Genomic DNA, 21,503 nt, shown 5'->3' with positions numbered 1-21,503 from the left:
CGCACTGGAGACAGTCTGGGGTCAGTGAGTGATACTGTTAATAACTCTCTTATTTTGTTGTATCATTATCTCACTGTCTGATTGTTGCCCCTGTACTGTCTGTTTGAGCCTTTTTATTTTGTATTGTTTGCTTATAATATTGTCATTCTGCCTCCATGTCTGTAAGGACACTACACCATATAAATAACATAATACTGCTAATATTAGGCTACACAGCATACACAGTCACAGCTGGAGATGTAACACCAAAGCTGGAGATTTGTACAGCTCTGTATATCAGCCAATATACACATTTTCCAGCAATTTACATCTGATTTATTTCCAACTCTGTATCAGGGCCCATAATCTGTAATTCTACAGTAAATAAATTATGGAAGTTACAGAAATAAATTGAACTTGATTATACAAACGTTTCCAAGCGCGACGAGCACCAAACCAGGGGAAAGTGTTTCCATTTCCTACTGTTTGAAGCAATTGTAGCCAACTAACAAGCAGATAATCATGGCGTTCCAAAATAGGAAGTCTGTTTTGGAAAGTCATCACTTGGCTTGTTTAGCAATGTTACACCACTGAGATACGATGTTCTCCAGTTAAAATGCATTATGCCGCCGATTATGAGTATCTGAAATAGCTCATGATAAGACTCGTGCCTGAAATTGTCCATTGATAACTCAGAAACACTCCACTGCTGACTACTCAGATATTTTCCCTTTTTTAGGTGCACTCTTTTATATTCATTCATTAAAACTTCACTTTTAATTTAGGGGGCGGGATGCATCAAAGGGAGAAATGCGGAGAAACACACAAACTGCGGGTGTGAACACATTTCTCATACTCACCAAGCACCGGAATACGATGTACTCCAGGGTTTGGTTCCGACGGGTAACTGATGGTGTTACCCTATAGAAGCTTATAGGGAGAGTGCTGAGAGAGGGATCCAATCAGATAGCCTAACCCTAACCCACTTGGGCACCATAGAAGACCCGGAAGTCCGGCCCTTAGGATAAGACGCGTTTCACAACAAAAGCTTGTTCACATCTGAGCCTATGAAGAAAGTTTAGGGATTTATGTGTAATTCTCATTTTCATAATTTATTAGAATCCCTTATAAAGTCTTGTTTTGAGTGTTTGATGATTTCAGATATTTCACAAATTGTTCTAGGATATTTCCCTTGAGACAAATTAGGGGACAATAATATAATACAGCCCTAAATTGGAATTATTGTTTTGCGGAAGATATCCTATCTAATAAAAGAGATAAGAATTTCTCTCTACAGGTATAATCCTGATTCCATGGGAAATGTTCTCGCACTCTGGGCCTGATTCAGAGCAGGACGCTCTTACAGAGCGCTCGCTCTGAATCAGGGCCGGCCTTCTGGTTTTTCAGAGCGGCCTCCTGGCCGCTCGCATAGCTGTGGGTGACCACCCACAGCTATAGCGAGCGGCCAGGAAGATGGTCGCGATGGTCAAGACCATCGCAACCATCGAGCTTGTGGCGAGACCCTTGTGGTAGGGTCTCGTAGCCGCAAGCCCCAGAGTGCTTTCGGCTCTAACAGAGCTGAAAGCACTCCCACTGACATCACTTGTGATGTCAATGGGGCCGGCCCCAGAAGGTAGGCGTTCCCATGGGAACGCCTCCGTCTGGGCAGCCACGCCCCCGGCCCGCCCACCAAAGGGGGCATGCTGTCACTCAACATCGACAGCACGCCCCCTTTGGTACGAGACCCGGAGTGACGGCTCCGTCGTGCACATGCGCACTGGGCCACCATCGATCCGCTTGCGAGCGCGTCTGAATCAGGCTCTCTATTCTGTGTGAGTGATTTATGTGTTTTGTTATGTTCTAAACTTTTTAATATATATTAAATTAAAAGTGAAGTTTTAATTAATGAATATAAAAGAGTGCACCAAAAAGGGAACTCTCTTGAGACTGAACCATTCTTCATGGTTCAACATCTTGGTTTCTAGTGGGCCACATTTTTCCTACAGTGCACCACCAACTATTTATAATCATTATTATTTCATTTTCAACCAAAAATGTCTTTACTAGGTTGGTCATATCATTAGACTATTTTATAATTGTAATTCCAGTGCTGGTTCAAAAACTCTTTTCCTCCCCTCTCAATTCAGATATGTTGTGAATAGTTCACTTTCTTCTTCTCTAGCTGTTGAAGTCGCCAATTTGTCACCTTGGTTACAGCTGCTGCTAATGAATATCAATCAACCACAACCTGTCTATCAAATAGCAGCACCAGTGTTTTTTTTTTATTATTATTATTAAAGGTGCATACACACGTAACGATTTTTTGAACGATTTGCCCATAACAGCGTCGTTATCGTTAAATCGTTCAAAAAAATCGTTCAGTTTATGAGTTATAACGATGAACGATAATCACAAATGCGCGCTCCCGTTTGTAGTTATCGCTCATCGTCCGTTTCAGACTGTCCAACATGACGAATAACACTTAAGTATTATTCCATTTGAAACTAAGCCAGTTTAGGGATTACGTATTTTGCTGTCTTGCAAGTTAAAGTACATGAACACTTTCTATGGAACGTAGCTATCTAGCCCTCATAGAACAGAAAATGTTTAAGAAAACAAATAATATTTTACGTATAATAGTACCTGGCGAACACAGAATTTATGGGAGTTATCGCTGCCGCAAGTACAGAATCTTCAAGAGTAACATTTTTGTTACATGCAGCTTTGTATTTTAAATAAATGCGATGCCATAGATGTTCTAGACGTCTATCAGGCCATTTACAAACCAATCAAGGGGCCTCATTGGTCGAGAATCTGTGCAGGCGACGGGCCTGTACTGCACATTTGCAGTACCGGTCCTGCGTGATCGCACGCAGAGCGACAGCAGACTGTCAGTGATTTGTGGACAGGTAGGGGGTGGCGGCGACGGCCTCTGTTTCTCAAATATGGAGGCGTGTCACCGCCATTGGAGGGGAAGGGGAAGAGGCCAGGATCGCGGTTAGCTGACGGAGATTTCCTGGCCTCTTTCTTGTATCTACGGCGGCCTGCTTGTGTGACCCCATGGGTCACTTAGCCGGATGATGTTATCGCAGATTGTCCGGTGCTGCGTCCTTGTACGCAGTTTGGATCAGTCATGCATGCATGCCTGACGCCTCCTGTGGCATTACCATAATTGCAAGGCCGGAATTGCAAAGCTGCTTGCGTGCAATTCCGTCCTATGCTGAATAAGGCCCACTGTCCACTATCTTCGGTTTCTCGCTGAGGAGTGGGGGTAACTGTCAGACAGAGAACTATTTTGTGGTCAGTTCCTTCTGCATCCCTTAGGCTGGATACACATTTGTCGATACATAGCTTGTTCTATTGACAAGCGATATATGGAGAGTGCATCGGCGCGTGTGTTCACACATATCAGGTCAGTCCTGAAGCACAGCCGGTGCCGATATATCTGAATGGTATATAGGTGCATGTGTGTATGGGCAACCCGCCGCCACTACACTTGCTGCAGGGACCGTCAACACTGACATCTCAACCGGGCGGGCAAATTTAAATGCCCAACCAATTGTGATATCAGCCCAGATATATATCGAGTGGCTGATTGGTAAGATTGTATGGCTCACGGTCTGACGGCGGACCGATCCGTCAGCAAAGTGTGTACCCAGCCTAAGAGGGTACTTTCCAAAAACCTGGCCTCTTGGCAGGCATGCCAACATCATTTCAGTCCTTGTGGTACTGTATATTTACTAAATTTTTATATATATATATATATATATATATATATATATATATATTTTATTATTATCATTTATTTATATGGTGCACAAGTGTTCCGCAGTGCCTTACGAAGTACATAGACAAAAAAGTAACCATTGACTCACAATACAATACATAAACATTGCTATATTAGCGACCTTAGGCCCTCATTCAGAGCCGCTCGCTATTTGCGGTAGTTCGTTCTAAAACAAGGTCTGAACGAGCGAACAAAACTTGCGGTCGTTTTTTGGGAAGCTACGCCCCCTGGCCGCTCGCATCCTACGTCATGTCCGCTATTTATTAGATTAATCGAGTACACCGAACAGCGTATGAACTGCTCGCTATTCTTGTGGCTGGTTTTTTCAACCGCTATTTTGCGAGCAGTTCTGAGTAAAAAAAAAACAAGTGACATGGTCAATGACGCTGCTGTATTAATTATGCACTCCCTTAAAATGCCCGTTTTGACCTTTAAGCACGCCTGCGTTCGAATTCCACACCCCCGTTTTCAAGCACCTTCCCCTGTTACCACCCACATACGCCTCTTTCTGTCACTCAAAATAGCAGGCATTCGCTATATAGCGAACAAACTATTTTCGGCCGCACTGACTGGTTCGCGCATGCGTATTAAAATCCGTACGCATGCGCAGATGTGCGAATATCGGTCAGAACGAACGAGCGGCCGCTTACGAGCGGCTCTGAATCAGGGCCTTAATGCCCGCATAAGCAGCCAAGTGTTAGTTGCCCTAGTGGGGAGTAAGAGATAAATTAAATTACAGTAGGGAGAAGCACAAGAGGGTAGAGGGCCCTGCTCGAAAGAGCTTACATTCTTTAAGGGAGGGGAAGACACACAGGACTGACACAGAATGGGGTGGGCCAGGAGAAAGGAAGATGTAGCAGCAAGTTAGGATGAGAGCTGGAAGGCTTTAATGAAGTAGTGGGTCTTAAGAGCTTGTTTGAAAGATTGTAGAGAGGTGCAGAGTCTGATGGGGAGAGGGAGGGAGGTCCAAAGGTGGGGAGCAGCACAGGCAAAGTCTTGGAGGCGGGAGTGGGAGGAAGTAATCAATTAGCATGAAAGGCGGCGTGTATTAAGTGAACGAAGAGGGCGGACAGAAGAGTGAAGGTAGATGAGATCAGAGATGTAAATGGGAGAGGAATGGGTGAGGGCTTTGTAAGTGAGTGTGAGAGCCTTGAATTGGGTTCTGAAAGGGAAGGGGAGCCAGTGGAGGGCTTGCAAAAGAGGGGAGGCAGATGTAGAGCATTTGGAGAGGAAGTTGAGCCGAGCAGCAGCACTGAGCACAGACTGGAGAGGAGAAAGATGGGATTTGGGGAGGCCAGCTAGGAGAAGGTTACAGTAGTCCAATCTGGACATGACCAGTGAATGTACAAGGGTTTTGGTAGCATCCTGGGTGAGATAGGGGCTGATCTTGGAAATATTCTTGAGATGGAAACGACAGGACTGCGAGAGGTTCTGAATGTGTGGTTTGAAGGAGAGGGAAGAGTCCAGGATGACTCCAAGACAACGCACTTTGGGACTAGATGAGATCGTAATGCCATCTATTAATAAAGAAATAGTGGGACATGATGTTATGTGGGAGGGTGGGAAGACTATCAGCTCAGTCTTAGACATATTAAGTTTGAGAAATCGCTGGGACATCCAGGAAGAGATAGCAGAGAAACAGTTAGAGATACGAGTCAGTAGAGAGGGGGAAAGATCAGGTGAGGAAAGGTAGATCAGAGTATCATCAGCATAGAGATGATAATGGAGGTCAAAAGAGCTGATGAGTTTACCTAGAGAAGATGTATAGAGAGAGAATAGGAGAGGTCCAAGAACAAAACCTTGGGGAACACCTACTGTAAGAGACTGTGGGGGGGAGGAGTCGCCATGAGAGGAAACAGAGAAGAAACGGTTAGAGAGGTAGGAGGACAGCCAGGAGAGAGCAGTGTCATATAGACCAAGGGAGTGAAGGATATGCAGCAGTAGAGGGTGGTCCACAGTGTCAAAAGCAGCAGAGAGGTCAAGGAGAATGAGCAGGGAGTAGTGGCCCTTGGATTTGGCAGCAAGGAGGTCGTTGCTGACTTTTGTGAGGGCAGTTTCAGTGGAGTGGAGAGAACGGAAGCCAGACTGAAAAGGGTCAAGGAGGGAGTGGGAGGAAAGAAATGTGGTGAGGCGGTTGTAAACAATACGCTCAAGGAGGCAAAAGGGAGGAGAGAGATTGGTCGGTAGTTAGAGAGAATGTTAGGATCAAGGTTAGGTTTTTTAAGAATGGGGGAGACACGGGCATGCTTGAATGCAGAAGGAACAGTGCCAGAAGAGAGGGAGAGATTAAGGAGGTGGGTAAGATGGGAGCAGGCAGAAGGAGAGAGGTAGCGGAGGAGGTGGGAGGGGATAGGGTCGAGGGGGAAGGTGGAAGGGGGGGAGGACTGGATAAGCACCTTAACTTCCTCTCCAGTCACAGGGGAGAAGGATGTCAGAGTCAGTAAAAATGGATGGGGAGGGGTGATCCGGGAAAGGAGGAGATGGAGAGCTGGGGGACTGGTTGGATATGATGTCCTGACGTATGGAATCAATTTTAGATGTGAAATAGGTAGCAAAGTCAGTGGCAGAGAGCAAGGAGGGGAGACGAGGAGGGGATGGGCAGAGGAGGGAGTTGAAGGTGAAAAAGAGGCTGGGGATTTGAGGACAGGGAGGAGATGAGAATCTTGAAATATGACTGTTTAGAGAGGGAAAGGGCAGCACTGTAGGGTGACAGCATGAATTTGAAATGGAGAAAATCTGCCTGAGAGAGTGATCTTCTCCACTGTCGCTCGGTGGTTCGTGAACATTTTTGCAGGTATCTGGTGCACTTGGAATGCCAGGGTTGAGGTGTGGATTTGCGAGGGTGAGTAGTGATCGCCGGAGCAACAGAGTCAAGAGCAGAAGTAAGGGAGGCATTGTATAGGGAAGCAGCTTGTTCAGCGCAAGAGAAAGAGAGGATAGGGGAGAGAAGTGAGTCAAGTAGGGAAGAAAAGAAAGCAGTGTCGATTGCTTCAATGTTACGCTTAGTGATGGTGGCTTTCAGAGGTAGTGGAGGGGAAGGAGAGAGGGATAGGTTAAAAGAGAGGAGGTGATGGTCAGAGAGGGGGAATGGTGAATTGGAGTAGGCAGAAATATCACAACGGTGAGTGAATACCAGATCAAGCAAATGCCCACTCGCATGGGAGGGTGAGGAGGTCCATTGGGAGAGTCCAAATGAGGAAGTGAGGGTGAGTAGTTTGGAGGCAGCAGATTCTGTGGGGATATCAATAGGAATATTGAAGTCACCGAGGATAATAGAGGGAAGGTCTGAGGAGAGAAAGTGAGTGAGCCAGGAAGCAAAGTTGTCAAGGAACTTGGAGGGAGGGCCAGGGGGACGGTAGATGACAGCTACTCTGAGGTGTACTATAGCATGAACTTCAAATGTGGAAAATGTAAGGGATGGTTCTGATGGTATATACAGTGTATATATATATATATATATATATATATATATAGACACACAGTCGAGTCACATTATTATGACCACCAGCAAATAGCCAGAGTAACCGCCATGCGCAGCTGGGAGTGACTCATTATGGTGCTGGTAGGTTGGCACAGGTATCTGGAGCCATGCTGACTGCAGTGCATCCCACAGCTGCTGGAGGGTGCGTGGTGGAGTATCCCTAGAACAAACACAACAATCGAGGTGTTCCCACAGATGCTCAATTGGGTTAAAGTCTGAGGAATTAGGGGGACAGGGAAGTACTTGGAAGTCTTGGTCATGCTCGTCCAACCACTGTTGGACATTTCTAGCCGTGTGCCATGTTGCATTGTCTTGCTGGAAGATCTCATCCGCCTCAGGAAAGTCAATCAGCATGTATGGGTGTACATGCTCTGCTAGGATGGATTCATAACCAAATCGGCTGAGGGTGCCTTCCACATGGATGAGTGGGCACAGAGAATGCCATGAAAACATTCCCCAGACCATAACGCTGCCACCACCAACTTGTGTTCTTCCAGCAATGGTTGCAGTTGCAGGGTGATTGTTCTACGAAGTTTCTCGCCTGACACGCCAACGTCCATCCGTTTGATGAAGCAGAAAACGTGACTCATCAGAGAAGGCAACCCTTTGCCAATCAGCAGAGGTCCAATTCCGATACAGGCGTGAAAATTGAAGGCTTTTCCGCCAATGCACCTTCATTAGCATAGATGCAGTGACCATTCTGTCAGGTTGCGGCCTAGGATCGGCCATTACTCACTGCAGTGCCGGCTTTCCCCTAGTTCCTTTGGTGATCAGACGCCTGGTGCAGTGGCGGGTGATGAGTATTACTCTTAGTGCCAGGTGGACATCCATGTGTCACGCCGTGCCTTGGCTACTGTGGTTGCCGTCATGGAAGGGGCCATGACAGTTCACGTCACCTGACTACCCTTTACCCAACGGTAGCATGGAAGTGATCAGCTGACACTGTCCACCTATGATCTGCTACCTTATAGTATAAAGCCTGTCCGGCCTCAGTACCGCCGTCACTACAGCGTCCGGCCTCAGTACCGCCCTCACTACAGCGTCCGGGCTCAGTACCGCCCTCACTACAGCGTCCGGGCTCAGTACCGCCGTCACTACAGCGTCCGGCCTCAGTACCGCCGTCACTACAGCGTCCGGCCTCAGTACCGCCGTCACTACAGCGTCCGGCCTCAGTACCGCCGTCACTACAGCGTCCGGCCTCAGTACCGCCGTCACTACAGCGTCCGGCCTCAGTACCGCCGTCACTACAGCGTCCGGCCTCAGTAACGCCGTCACTACAGCGTCCGGCCTCAGTACCGCCGTCACTACAGCGTCCGGCCTCAGTACCGCCGTCACTACAGCGTCCGGCCTCAGTCCCGCCGTCACTACAGCGTCCGGCCTCAGTCCCGCCGTCACTACAGCGTCCGGCCTCAGTCCCGCCGTCACTACAGCGTCCGGCCTCAGTACCGCCGTCACTACAGCGTCCGGCCTCAGTGCCGCCGTCACTACAGCGTCCGGCCTCAGTGCCGCCCTCACTACAGCGTCCGGGCTCAGTGCCGCCCTCACTACAGCGTCCGGCCTCAGTGCCGCCGTCACTACAGCGTCCGGCCTCAGTGCCGCCGTCACTACAGCGTCCGGCCTGAGTGCCGCCGTCACTACAGGGACCGGCCTCAGTACCGCTGTCACTACAGCGTCCGGCCACAGTACCGCCGTCACTACAGCGTCCGGCCTCAGCCGCCGTCACTACAGCGTCCGGCCTCAGTGCCGCCGTCACTACAGCGTCCGGCCTCAGTGCCGCCGTCACTACAGCGTCCGGCCTCAGTTCCGCCGTCACTACAGCGTCCGGCCTCAGTGCCGCCGTCACTACAGCGTCCGGCCTCAGTGCCGCCGTCACTACAGCGTCCGGCCTCAGTGCCGCCGTCACTACAGCGTCCGGCCTGAGTATCGCCGTCACTACAGCGTCCAGCCTGAGTACCGCCGTCACTACAGCGTCCGGCCTGAGTATCGCCGTCACTACAGCGTCCGGCCTGAGTACCGCCGTCACTACAGGGTCCGGCCTCAGTTCCGCTGTCACTACAGCGTCCGGCCACAGTAGCGCTGTCATCCAGCCTCAGTCCCACTGTCACTACAGCGTCCAGCCTCAGTACCGCTGTCACTACAGCGTCCAGCCTCAGTACCGCTGTCACTACAGCGTCCAGCTCAGTCCCGCTGTCACTACAGCGTCCAGCCTCAGTACCGCTGTCACTACAGCGTCCAGCCACAGTACCGCTGTCTTCCAGCCTCAGCCCCACTCTCACTACAGCGTCCAGCCTCAGTACCGCTGTCACTACAGCGTCCAGCCTCAGTACCGCTGTCACTACAGCGTCCAGCCTCAGTACCGCTGTCACTACAGCGTCCAGCCTCAGTACCGCTGTCACTACAGCGTCCAGCCCCAGTACCGCTGTCACTACAGCGTCCAGCCACAGTACCGCTGTCATCCAGCCTCAGTACCGCTGTCACTACAGCGTCCAGCCTCAGTACCGCTGTCACTACAGCGTCCAGCCTCAGTACCGCTGTCACTACAGCGTCCAGCCTCAGTACCGCTGTCACTACAGCGTCCAGCTCAGTGCCGCTGTCACTACAGCGTCCAGCCTCAGTACCGCTGTCACTACAGCGTCCAGCCACAGTACCGCTGTCATCCAGCCTCAGCCCCACTGTCACTACAGCGTCCAGCCTCAGTACCGCCGTCACTACAGCGTCCAGCCTCAGTACCGCCGTCACTACAGCGTCCGGCCACAGTACCGCCGTCACTACAGCGTCCGGCCACAGTGCCGCCGTCACTACAGCGTCCGGCCTCAGTGCCGCCGTCACTACAGCGTCCGGCCTCAGTGCCGCCGTCACTACAGCGTCCGGCCTCAGTGCCGCCGTCACTACAGCGTCCGGCCTCAGTGCCGCCGTCACTACAGCGTCCAGCTCAGTGCCGCTGTCACTACAGCGTCCAGCCTCAGTACCGCTGTCACTACAGCGTCCAGCCACAGTACCGCTGTCATCCAGCCTCAGCCCCACTGTCACTACAGCGTCCAGCCTCAGTACCGCCGTCACTACAGCGTCCAGCCTCAGTACCGCCGTCACTACAGCGTCCGGCCACAGTACCGCCGTCACTACAGCGTCCGGCCACAGTGCCGCCGTCACTACAGCGTCCGGCCTCAGTGCCGCCGTCACTACAGCGTCCGGCCTCAGTGCCGCCGTCACTACAGCGTCCGGCCTCAGTGCCGCCGTCACTACAGCGTCCGGCCTCAGTGCCGCCGTCACTACAGCGTGCGGCCTCACTGCCGCCGTCACTACAGCGTCCGGCCTCAGTGCCGCCGTCACTACAGCGTCCGGCCTGAGTACCGCCGTCACTACAGCGTCCGGCCTGAGTACCGCCGTCACTACAGGGTCCGGCCTCAGTATCGCCGTCACTACAGCGTCCGGCCTCAGTACCGCCGTCACTACAGCGTCCGGCCTCAGTACCGCTGTCACTACAGCGTCCAGCTCAGTGCCGCTGTCACTACAGCGTCCAGCCTCAGTACCGCTGTCACTACAGCGTCCAGCCACAGTACCGCTGTCATCCAGCCTCAGCCCCACTGTCACTACAGCGTCCAGCCTCAGTACCGCTGTCACTACAGCGTCCAGCCTCAGTACCGATGTCACTACAGCGTCCAGCCTCAGTACCGCCGTCACTACAGCGTCCAGCCTCAGTACCGCCGTCACTACAGCGTCCGGCCACAGTACCGCCGTCACTACAGCGTCCGGCCACAGTACCGCCGTCACTACAGCGTCCGGCCACAGTGCCGCCGTCACTACAGCGTCCGGCCTCAGTGCCGCCGTCACTACAGCGTCCGGCCTCAGTGCCGCCGTCACTACAGCGTCCGGCCTCAGTGCCGCCGTCACTACAGCGTCCGGCCTCAGTGCCGCCGTCACTACAGCGTGCGGCCTCAGAGCCGCCGTCACTACAGCGTCCGGCCTCACTGCCGCCGTCACTACAGCGTCCGGCCTCAGTGCCGCCGTCACTACAGCGTCCGGCCTCAGTGCCGCCGTCACTACAGCGTCCGGCCTCAGTGCCGCCGTCACTACAGCGTCCGGCCTCAGTGCCGCCGTCACTACAGCGTCCGGCCTCAGTGCCGCCGTCACTACAGCGTCCGGCCTGAGTGCCGCCGTCACTACAGGGACCGGCCTCAGTACCGCTGTCACTACAGCGTCCGGCCACAGTACCGCTGTCACTACAGCGTCCGGCCTCAGTACCGCTGTCACTACAGCGTCCAGCTCAGTCCCGCTGTCACTACAGCGTCCAGCCTCAGTACCGCTGTCACTACAGCTTCCGGCCACAGTACAGCTGTCATCCAGCCTCAGTCCTACTGTCACTACAGCGTCCGGCCTCAGTACCGCTGTCACTACAGCGTCCAGCCTCAGTACCGCTGTCACTACAGCGTCCAGCTCAGTCCCGCTGTCACTACAGCGTCCAGCCTCAGTACCGCTGTCACTACAGCGTCCAGCCACAGTACCGCTGTCTTCCAGCCTCAGCCCCACTGTCACTACAGCGGTCACTACAGCGTCCGGCCACAGTACCGCCGTCACTACAGCGTCCGGCCACAGTACCGCCGTCACTACAGCGTCCGGCCTCAGTGCCGCCGTCACTACAGCGTCCGGCCTCAGTGCCGCCGTCACTACAGCGTCCGGCCTCAGTGCCGCCGTCACTACAGCGTCCGGCCTCTCTGCCGCCGTCACTACAGCGTCCGGCCTCTCTGCCGCCGTCACTACAGCGTCCGGCCTCAGTACCGCCGTCACTACAGCGTCCGGCCTCAGTACCGCCGTCACTACAGCGTCCGGCCTGAGTACCGCCGTCACTACAGCGTCCGGCCTGAGTACCGTCGTCACTACAGCGTCCGGCCTGAGTACCGCCGTCACTACAGCGTCCGGCCTGAGTACCGCCGTCACTACAGCGTCCGGCCTCAGTGCCGCCGTCACTACAGCGTCCGGCCTCAGTGCCGCCGTCACTACAGCGTCCGGCCTCAGTGCCGCCGTCACTACAGCGTCCGGCCTGAGTACCGCCGTCACTACAGCGTCCGGCCTGAGTATCGCCGTCACTACAGCGTCCGGCCTGAGTACCGCCGTCACTACAGGGTCCGGCCTCAGTACCGCTGTCACTACAGCGTCCGGCCACAGTACCGCTGTCATCCAGCCTCAGTCCCACTGTCACTACAGCGTCCAGCCTCAGTACCGCTGTCACTACAGCGTCCAGCCTCAGTACCGCTGTCACTACAGCGTCCAGCTCAGTCCCGCTGTCACTACAGCGTCCAGCCTCAGTACCGCTGTCACTACAGCGTCCAGCCACAGTACCGCTGTCTTCCAGCCTCAGCCCCACTGTCACTACAGCGTCCAGCCTCAGTACCGCTGTCACTACAGCGTCCAGCCTCAGTACCGCTGTCACTACAGCGTCCAGCCTCAGTACCGCTGTCACTACAGCGTCCAGCCTCAGTACCGCTGTCACTACAGCGTCCAGCCTCAGTACCGCTGTCACTACAGCGTCCAGCCCCAGTACCGCTGTCACTACAGCGTCCAGCCACAGTACTGCTGTCATCCATCCTCAGTACCGCTGTCACTACAGCGTCCAGCCTCAGTACCGCTGTCACTACAGCGTCCAGCCTCAGTACCGCTGTCACTACAGCGTCCAGCCTCAGTACCGCTGTCACTACAGCGTCCAGCTCAGTGCCGCTGTCACTACAGCGTCCAGCCTCAGTACCGCTGTCACTACAGCGTCCAGCCACAGTACCGCTGTCATCCAGCCTCAGCCCCACTGTCACTACAGCGTCCAGCCTCAGTACCGCTGTCACTACAGCGTCCAGCCTCAGTACCGATGTCACTACAGCGTCCAGCCTCAGTACCGCCGTCACTACAGCGTCCAGCCTCAGTACCGCCGTCACTACAGCATCCAGCCACAGTACCGCCGTCACTACAGCGTCCGGCCACAGTACCGCCGTCACTACAGCGTCCGGCCACAGTGCCGCCGTCACTACAGCATCCGGCCTCAGTGCCGCCGTCACTACAGCGTCCGGCCTCAGTGCCGCCGTCACTACAGCGTGCGGCCTCAGAGCCGCCGTCACTACAGCGTCCGGCCTCACTGCCGCCGTCACTACAGCGTCCGGCCTCAGTGCCGCCGTCACTACAGCGTCCGGCCTCAGTGCCGCCGTCACTACAGCGTCCGGCCTCAGTGCCGCCGTCACTACAGCGTCCGGCCTCAGTGCCGCCGTCACTACAGCGTCCGGCCTCAGTGCCGCCGTCACTACAGGGTCCGGCCTCAGTACCGCTGTCACTACAGCGTCCGGCCACAGTACCGCTGTCACTACAGTGTCCGGCCTCAGTACCGCTGTCACTACAGCGTCCAGCTCAGTCCCGCTGTCACTACAGCGTCCAGCCTCAGTACCGCTGTCACTACAGCGTCCGGCCACAGTACCGCTGTCATCCAGCCTCAGTCCTACTGTCACTACAGCGTCCGGCCTCAGTACCGCTGTCACTACAGCGTCCAGCCTCAGTACCGCTGTCACTACAGCGTCCAGCTCAGTCCCGCTGTCACTACAGCGTCCAGCCTCAGTACCGCTGTCACTACAGCGTCCAGCCACAGTACAGCTGTCTTCCAGCCTCAGCCCCACTGTCACTACAGCGTCCAGCCTCAGTACCGCCGTCACTACAGCGTCCAGCCTCAGTACCGCCGTCACTACAGCGTCCAGCCTCAGTACCGCCGTCACTACAGCGTCCAGCCTCAGTACCCGCCGTCACTACAGCGTCCGGCCTCAGTACCGCCGTCACTACAGCGTCCGGCCACAGTACCGCCGTCACTACAGCGTCCGGCCTCAGTACCGCCGTCACTACAGCGTCCGGCCTGAGTACCGCCGTCACTACAGCGTCCGGCCTGAGTACCGCTGTCACTACAGGGTCCGGCCTCAGTACCGCTGTCACTACAGCATCCGGCCACAGTACCGCTGTCATCCAGCCTCAGTCCCACTGTCACTACAGCGTCCAGCCTCAGTACCGCTGTCACTACAGCGTCCAGCCTCAGTACCGCTGTCACTACAGCGTCCAGCTCAGTCCCGCTGTCACTACAGCGTCCAGCCTCAGTCCCGCTGTCACTACAGCGTCCAGCCTCAGTACCGCTGTCACTACAGCGTCCAGCCACAGTACCGCTGTCATCCAGCCTCAGCCCCACTGTCACTACAGCGTCCAGCCTCAGTACCGCTGTCACTACAGCGTCCAGCCTCAGTACCGCTGTCACTACAGTGTCCAGCCTCAGTACCGCTGTCACTACAGCGTCCAGCCTCAGTACCGCTGTCACTACAGCGTCCAGCCTCAGTACCGCTGTCACTACAGCGTCCAGCCTCAGTACCGCTGTCACTACAGCGTCCAGCCTCAGTACCGCTGTCAATACAGCGTCCAGCCTCAGTACCGCTGTCACTACAGCGTCCAGCCACAGTACCGCTGTCACTACAGCGTCCAGCCTCAGTACCGCTGTCACTACAGCGTCCAGCCACAGTACCGCTGTCATCCAGCCTCAGTCCTACTGTCACTACAGCGTCCAGCCTCAGTACCGCTGTCACTACAGCGTCCAGCCTCAGTACCGCTGTCACTACAGCGTCCAGCTCAGTCCCGCTGTCACTACAGCGTCCAGCCTCAGTACAGCTGTCACTACAGCGTCCAGCCACAGTACCGCTGTCATCCAGCCTCAGCCCCACTGTCACTACAGCGTCCAGCCTCAGTACCGCCGTCACTACAGCGTCCGGCCTCAGTGCCGCCGTCACTACAGCTTCCGGCCTCAGTGCCGCCGTCACTACAGCGTCTGGCCTCTCTGCCGCCGTCACTACAGCGTCCGGCCTCAGTACCGCCGTCACTACAGCGTCCGGCCTCAGTACCGCCGTCACTACAGCGTCCAGCCTCAGTACCGCCGTCACTACAGCGTCCGGCCTCAGTACCGCCGTCACTACAGCATCCGGCCTCAGTACCGCCGTCACTACAGCGTCCGGCCTGAGTACCGCCGTCACTACAGCGTCCGGCCTGAGTACCGCCGTCACTACAGGGTCCGGCCTCAGTACCGCTGTCACTACAGCGTCCGGCCACAGTACCGCTGTCATCCAGCCTCAGTCCCACTGTCACTACAGCGTCCAGCCTCAGTACCGCTGTCACTACAGCATCCAGCCTCAGTACCGCTGTCACTACAGCGTCCAGCTCAGTCCCGCTGTCACTACAGCGTCCAGCCACAGTACCGCTGTCACTACAGCGTCCAGCCTCAGTACCGCTGTCACTACAGCGTCCAGCCACAGTACCGCTGTCATCCAGCCTCAGTCCCACTGTCACTACAGCGTCCAGCCTCAGTACCGCTGTCACTACAGCGTCCAGCCTCAGTACCGCTGTCACTACAGCGTCCAGCTCAGTCCCGCTGTCACTACAGCGTCCAGCCTCAGTACAGCTGTCACTACAGCGTCCAGCCACAGTACCGCTGTCATCCAGCCTCAGCCCCACTGTCACTACAGCGTCCAGCCTCAGTACCGCCGTCACTACAGCGTCCGGCCTCAGTGCCGCCGTCACTACAGCGTCTGGCCTCTCTGCCGCCGTCACTACAGCGTCCGGCCTCAGTACCGCCGTCACTACAGCGTCCGGCCTCAGTACCGCCGTCACTACAGCGTCCGGCCTCAGTACCGCCGTCACTACAGCGTCCGGCCTCAGTACCGCCGTCACTACAGCGTCCGGCCTCAGTACCGCCGTCACTACAGCGTCCGGCCTCAGTACCGCCGTCACTACAGCGTCCGGCCTGAGTACCGCCGTCACTACAGGGTCCGGCCTCAGTACCGCTGTCACTACAGCGTCCGGCCACAGTACCGCTGTCATCCAGCCTCAGTCCCACTGTCACTACAGCGTCCAGCCTCAGTGCCACTGTCACTACAGCGTCCAGCCTCAGTACCGCTGTCTCTACAGCGTCCAGCTCAGTCCCGCTGTCACTACAGCGTCCAGCCTCAGTACCGCTGTCACTACAGCGTCCAGCCACAGTACCGCTGTCTTCCAGCCTCAGTACCGCTGTCACTACAGCGTCCAGCCTCAGTACCGCTGTCACTACAGCGTCCATCCTCAGTACCGCTGTCACTACAGCGTCCAGCCTCAGTACCGCTGTCACTACAGCGTCCAGCCTCAGTACCGCTGTCACTACAGCGTCCAGCCTCAGTACCGCTGTCACTACAGCGTCCAGCCTCAGTACCGCTGTCACTACAGCGTCCAGCCTCAGTACCGCTGTCACTACAGCGTCCAGCCTCAGTACCGCTGTCACTACAGCGTCCAGCCTCAGTACCGCTGTCACTACAGCGTCCAGCTCAGTCCCACTGTCACTACAGCGTCCAGCCTCAGTACCGCTGTCACTACAGCGTCCAGCCACAGTACCGCTGTGACTACAGCGTCCAGCCACAGTACCGCTGTCACTACAGCGTCCAGCCTCAGTACCGCTGTCACTACAGCGTCCAGCCACAGTACCGCTGTCACTACAGCGTCCAGCCTCAGTACCGCTGTCACTACAGCGTCCAGCCTCAGTACCGCTGTCACTACAGCGTCCAGCCTCAGTACCGCTGTCACTACAGCGTCCAGCCTCAGTACCGCTGTCACTACAGCGTCCAGCCTCAGTACCTCTGTCACTACAGCCTCCAGCCTCAGTGCCGCTGTCACTACAGCGTCCAGCCTCAGTGCCGCTGTCACTACAGCGTCCAGCCTCAGTGCCGCTGTCACTACAGCGTCCAGCCTCAGTGCCGCTGTCACTACAGCGTCCAGCCTCAGTGCCGCTGTCACTACAGCGTCCAGCCTCAGTGCCGCTGTCACTACAGCGTCCAGCCACAGTACCGTTGTCATCCAGCCTCAGTCCCACTGTCACTACAAGGGTATAGCATAATCCTTGTAAGAAGTGTCCTCTAGGGCCACGGTAGGAAGGCTCTCTATTCCCGTGAGTACCGGTTACCTGACCAAAGGACCGCGCCCTTCCAGCTGGATGCATCTAAACTCATATCCTGCTTGGAGGGGTCACTGGTGAACACCTCCTGGCTGGTTCGACTCCGCGCCTTTTGTCAGGTCTCGCCAACGACTGGTACTCGTGGATGAGGAGACCTTGTGTACAGGCCGCATGCCTAGACTTCCTCTTTAACACCCTGTATCCCAGCTTGCACCCCTCAGCAGGGGATTCCTTACAGCTGGTCGTGACGCATCCGTTTTCTTCGGAGCCCCATACGCAGCAGGGTTCCCAGAACTGTCATTTTAGACACATATTTGATGGCCCCCAGGTTAATTTTGATGGTGAGCTGCTCCACTGTTCTGTGTCGGTAGTCCCTCATGCACCTTCGTAGCCGATGTTCACCTCTCACTTCAATGGCACGTTGTTCTCCGCAGTTTCTTCATTGGTTATTCGCAATTTGTCCAGTCACGATACACCTTCACCACAGCAGCAAGAGCATCGTTCACAAACTGCGCAGTTTCAGAAATACTGCCACCCTTGTCTCGAAAGCCAATAATCATGCCTGTTTGCAACTCGGATAAACCGCCCCTTTTACCCATGACAGCAGCGAGTGATATGTGTGCAAACTGCTTATCGCACACCTTTATATACCCACCAAGCCAGCGCACGGCACGTGACATACTTCATGGGCTACGCCTGCTGATGTCAAACGTAGGAGGTGGTTATAATGTCACTCGACTGTGTATATATATATATATATATAATTTACTAGCGAGCAATTTTGAATATATGGCGATAGTCTTTTTTTTAACGTAGGTCTTATAAGATTGCCTTGTTATTTTTCCTCCTGACGCCATGAGCGAAACAGTCTCCACTTAGGTCATATCCAGCCTAGAATATAACTATTATATATAAACCAATTGAAGAGGGACTGTTTGTATTTACCTCAATCCCCTGGAGTTATAATGTGCCGCAGTGGACTGACAGTTTTCTATGTCATCACCCCGAGTTGTGGATTATCAGCTGTTCATACGGACCTGCCTGTGAGCACTCTGGGCCTGATTCAGACCCAGTCGCAAGCGCTGAGCGCTCGCAACCGGGTCTATGGTGGCCCACAGCGCATGCGCATGACGGACCCGACTCTGTTGTGCGCATACGCGAGACCCGGCTAGCGAAGGGCAATCCGTCGCTCTGGGTCTCGCACCAAAGGGGGCGAGCTGTCGATGTTGAGTGACAGCTCACCCCCTTTGGTGGTGGGCGGGCCGGGGGGGTGCCTGCCCAAATGGAGGTGTTCCCATGAGAACTCCTGCCGCTTGGTGGCGGCCCCACTGACATCACGAGTGATGTCAGTGGAGAGATTCCGGCTCTGTTAGAGCTGAAATCTCTCTGGGGCTTGCGGCCACGAGACCCTACCACAAGAGTCTTGTTGCAAGCCCGATGGTCGCGATGGTCTATATACTACCAGAAATACAGTAATGACGTATCCTAGTATGTATGGAGATGAACTCTTTCAAAGCTCTTTTGTGTGTAGAGTATGGACATCACTAACAGTTACCCATAATGCTTAGCATCTCTACACAGCTTGCGATGGTCATTACAATGGAATGTAGCTGCTACTGATAAGAACATAGAAGCTATGAATGGCTCATTATACTTCTACTAAAAGCAGTGGCAGGTACGAGCTAGGCCCCTCAAATTATGGCTTATTTGACCCCAAAAGGTTATATCTAACAATTCTGTCCATAGACTGCAACTATAGTACAATCTCTTTTCAAACCTCAAAGAGGCCTAGCAAAAGTATATGTGTGTTACAACTTACAACTTATATGCCTATGTAGAAATTAACTATTTAACCCACTGGTTACAGACAGTGGGCCGGATTCAAAGCTGAACCATCTGACCAGAGCGCTCGCTCTGAATCAGGGCCCTCCTACCTGTTTTTGGAGCGTCCTCATGGACGCTCGCATAGCTGTGGGTTACCACCCACAGCTATAGCGAGCGTCCATGATGATGGTCGCGATGGTCAAGACCATCGCGACCATCGGGCTTGCGACGAGACCCTGCGGTAGGGTCTTGCTGCCGCAAGGCCAGGAGTGATTTTGGCTCTATCAGAGCCAAAATCACTCCCACTGACATCACTAGTGATGTCAGTGGGGCCGGACTCAGACGGTAGGCGTTCCCATGGGAACGCCTCCATCTGGCAGCCACGCCCCAGAACACCCACCAAAGGGGGCGTGCTGTCACTCACCATCGACAGCATGCCCCCTTTGGTGCGAGACCCCGAGCGACGTATTCCTCGTCGCTCGCCGGGTCTCGCGCATGCGCACGACGAAGCTCCCTCCATCGCGCGCATGCGCATTTGCCCAACATCGACCCGCTAGCGAGCGACCTTCGCTCGCGAGCGGGTCTGAATGACCCCCAGTGTGAGCCAATAACACCGGGAGCTGTCCTCACCGGCATACCCAACAGGGAGTTCCGTGAGTAAGACGCAGCTTGGCCGGCTGCTTGATTGTCACTGCTCATTAGTATCCCTACTAGCATTGGAGTTGCATTCGGAACGTGACTTTCACTCAAATGTGTGTGGTCCGGATACATGTAAAGATGTCTATTATATTCTTTACTAAGTGCTCCTTATCTACATGAACTGCAGAATCTATATAAATAAGGTGATTCAGACGGACGAGTTGTACCAGTGTAACAGGTCCCTAACGAGGGTGAATGTCCTGGGTAATATTCCTGCATTTGTATCTGGAACACAGAGATTTCTTTATCTGCTTTACAGAAACGGCACCTAACAAGACATATTTATTACTTATACAAGCGTTCCTGTTCTCAATAATGTGTGGAGTTATTGGATACATCTCCAATCACTTGTATGGGGATCTGATTGGTAAATGATTGATTACTAACACAACTAGTGAAGTTGTAATATTTAATCTGCACAGTTGTTATAAAATGTATTTTTTAGAGATTTTTTCATCTGAATATTAAAATTGTTTTATTTATTTTTTAACTGATATATCTGTGTTGAATTTATACTATTATGTGCACCCAAGTGGTGGGTTACTTATACCCCTTTTACACCTAAATTCTGGGTCTGATCCGGAGTTGGAACAGGGTTCCAATTGGTATCAGTCCCGGAATTTAGCCAGTGCCGACCCAGGACATTTCCAAGTCGGCGCCGTTCACACCGGACCCGACCCTGCAGAGACCCGGCTTTTCCGGAATTGAAGTGGACGCATGGAGATGATGTCATCTCCAAGCACCACTGAAGCCGGACCAATCGGCCGGCATGCGGCGTGCTCCAGATCAGCGTGACCCAGAGTGCACCGTTCCCACTGCAGGGTTTCGCGGCTTACTCACGTGTAAACCCTGAGAGTTACCAGGGTTGGATTACCGGGTCACTCGACCCAGCGATCCAACCCTCTCCGTTTTTACACCAATGAGCTACCCGGGTTATCCCTGCAATAACCCGGGTTTTAGCTCCGGTGTAAAAGGGGAATTATTAACCTACTGTTTTAAAGTTTATATCCAGCCAGGTTAAGCGTCTGTCCCTGTGCTTTATTTATTGTCATGCCAAAGCCGACTGCTACTGGGAATTGGACTTGTTTATAATTAAAGAATCGTTTTTTACATAAATAAAATAGGAACAGTAAGAATAGGGAAAAACTGAAGTTTTGTATCAGTAAACAGGGATTATATACAGAATGGATAATATGCACCAATCTCTACATGCTATAAAATAAAATCCATACTGATAGATCTATAACGGTTTAGGCAGCGAAAGTCAAGAAAGAGCTCGGACAACCAATTTTCATTAACTTGCTTCACTAATATCATCACTCATCTGCTCCCTTGTGTCATACATTACTGTGTCCTACACCTAATCCTTCCTCCACACATGCTCTATACAATAGTGACATCTACATCACTAATATCATCACTGCTCAGCTCCCTTGTGTCATACATTACTGTGTCCTACACCTAATCCTTCCTCCACACATGCTCTATACAATAGTGACATCTACATCACTAATATCATCACTGCTCTGCTCCCTTGTGTCATACATTACTGTGTCATACACCTAATCCTTCCTCCACACATGCTGTATACACTAGTGACAGGTACATCACTAATATCATCACTGCTCAGCTCCCTATTGTCATACATTACTGTGTCCTACACCTAATCCTTCCTCCACACATGCTGTATACACTAGTGACATCTACATCACTAATATCATCACTGCTCTGCTCCCTATTGTCAAACATTACTGTGTCAT

Source organism: Taudactylus pleione, unplaced genomic scaffold, assembly GCF_031769625.1.
Source record: "Taudactylus pleione unplaced genomic scaffold, aTauple2 ptg000168l, whole genome shotgun sequence".
Classification (NCBI taxonomy): Eukaryota; Metazoa; Chordata; class Amphibia; order Anura; family Myobatrachidae; genus Taudactylus; species Taudactylus pleione.
Note: the sequence above shows the minus strand (reverse complement) of the source record.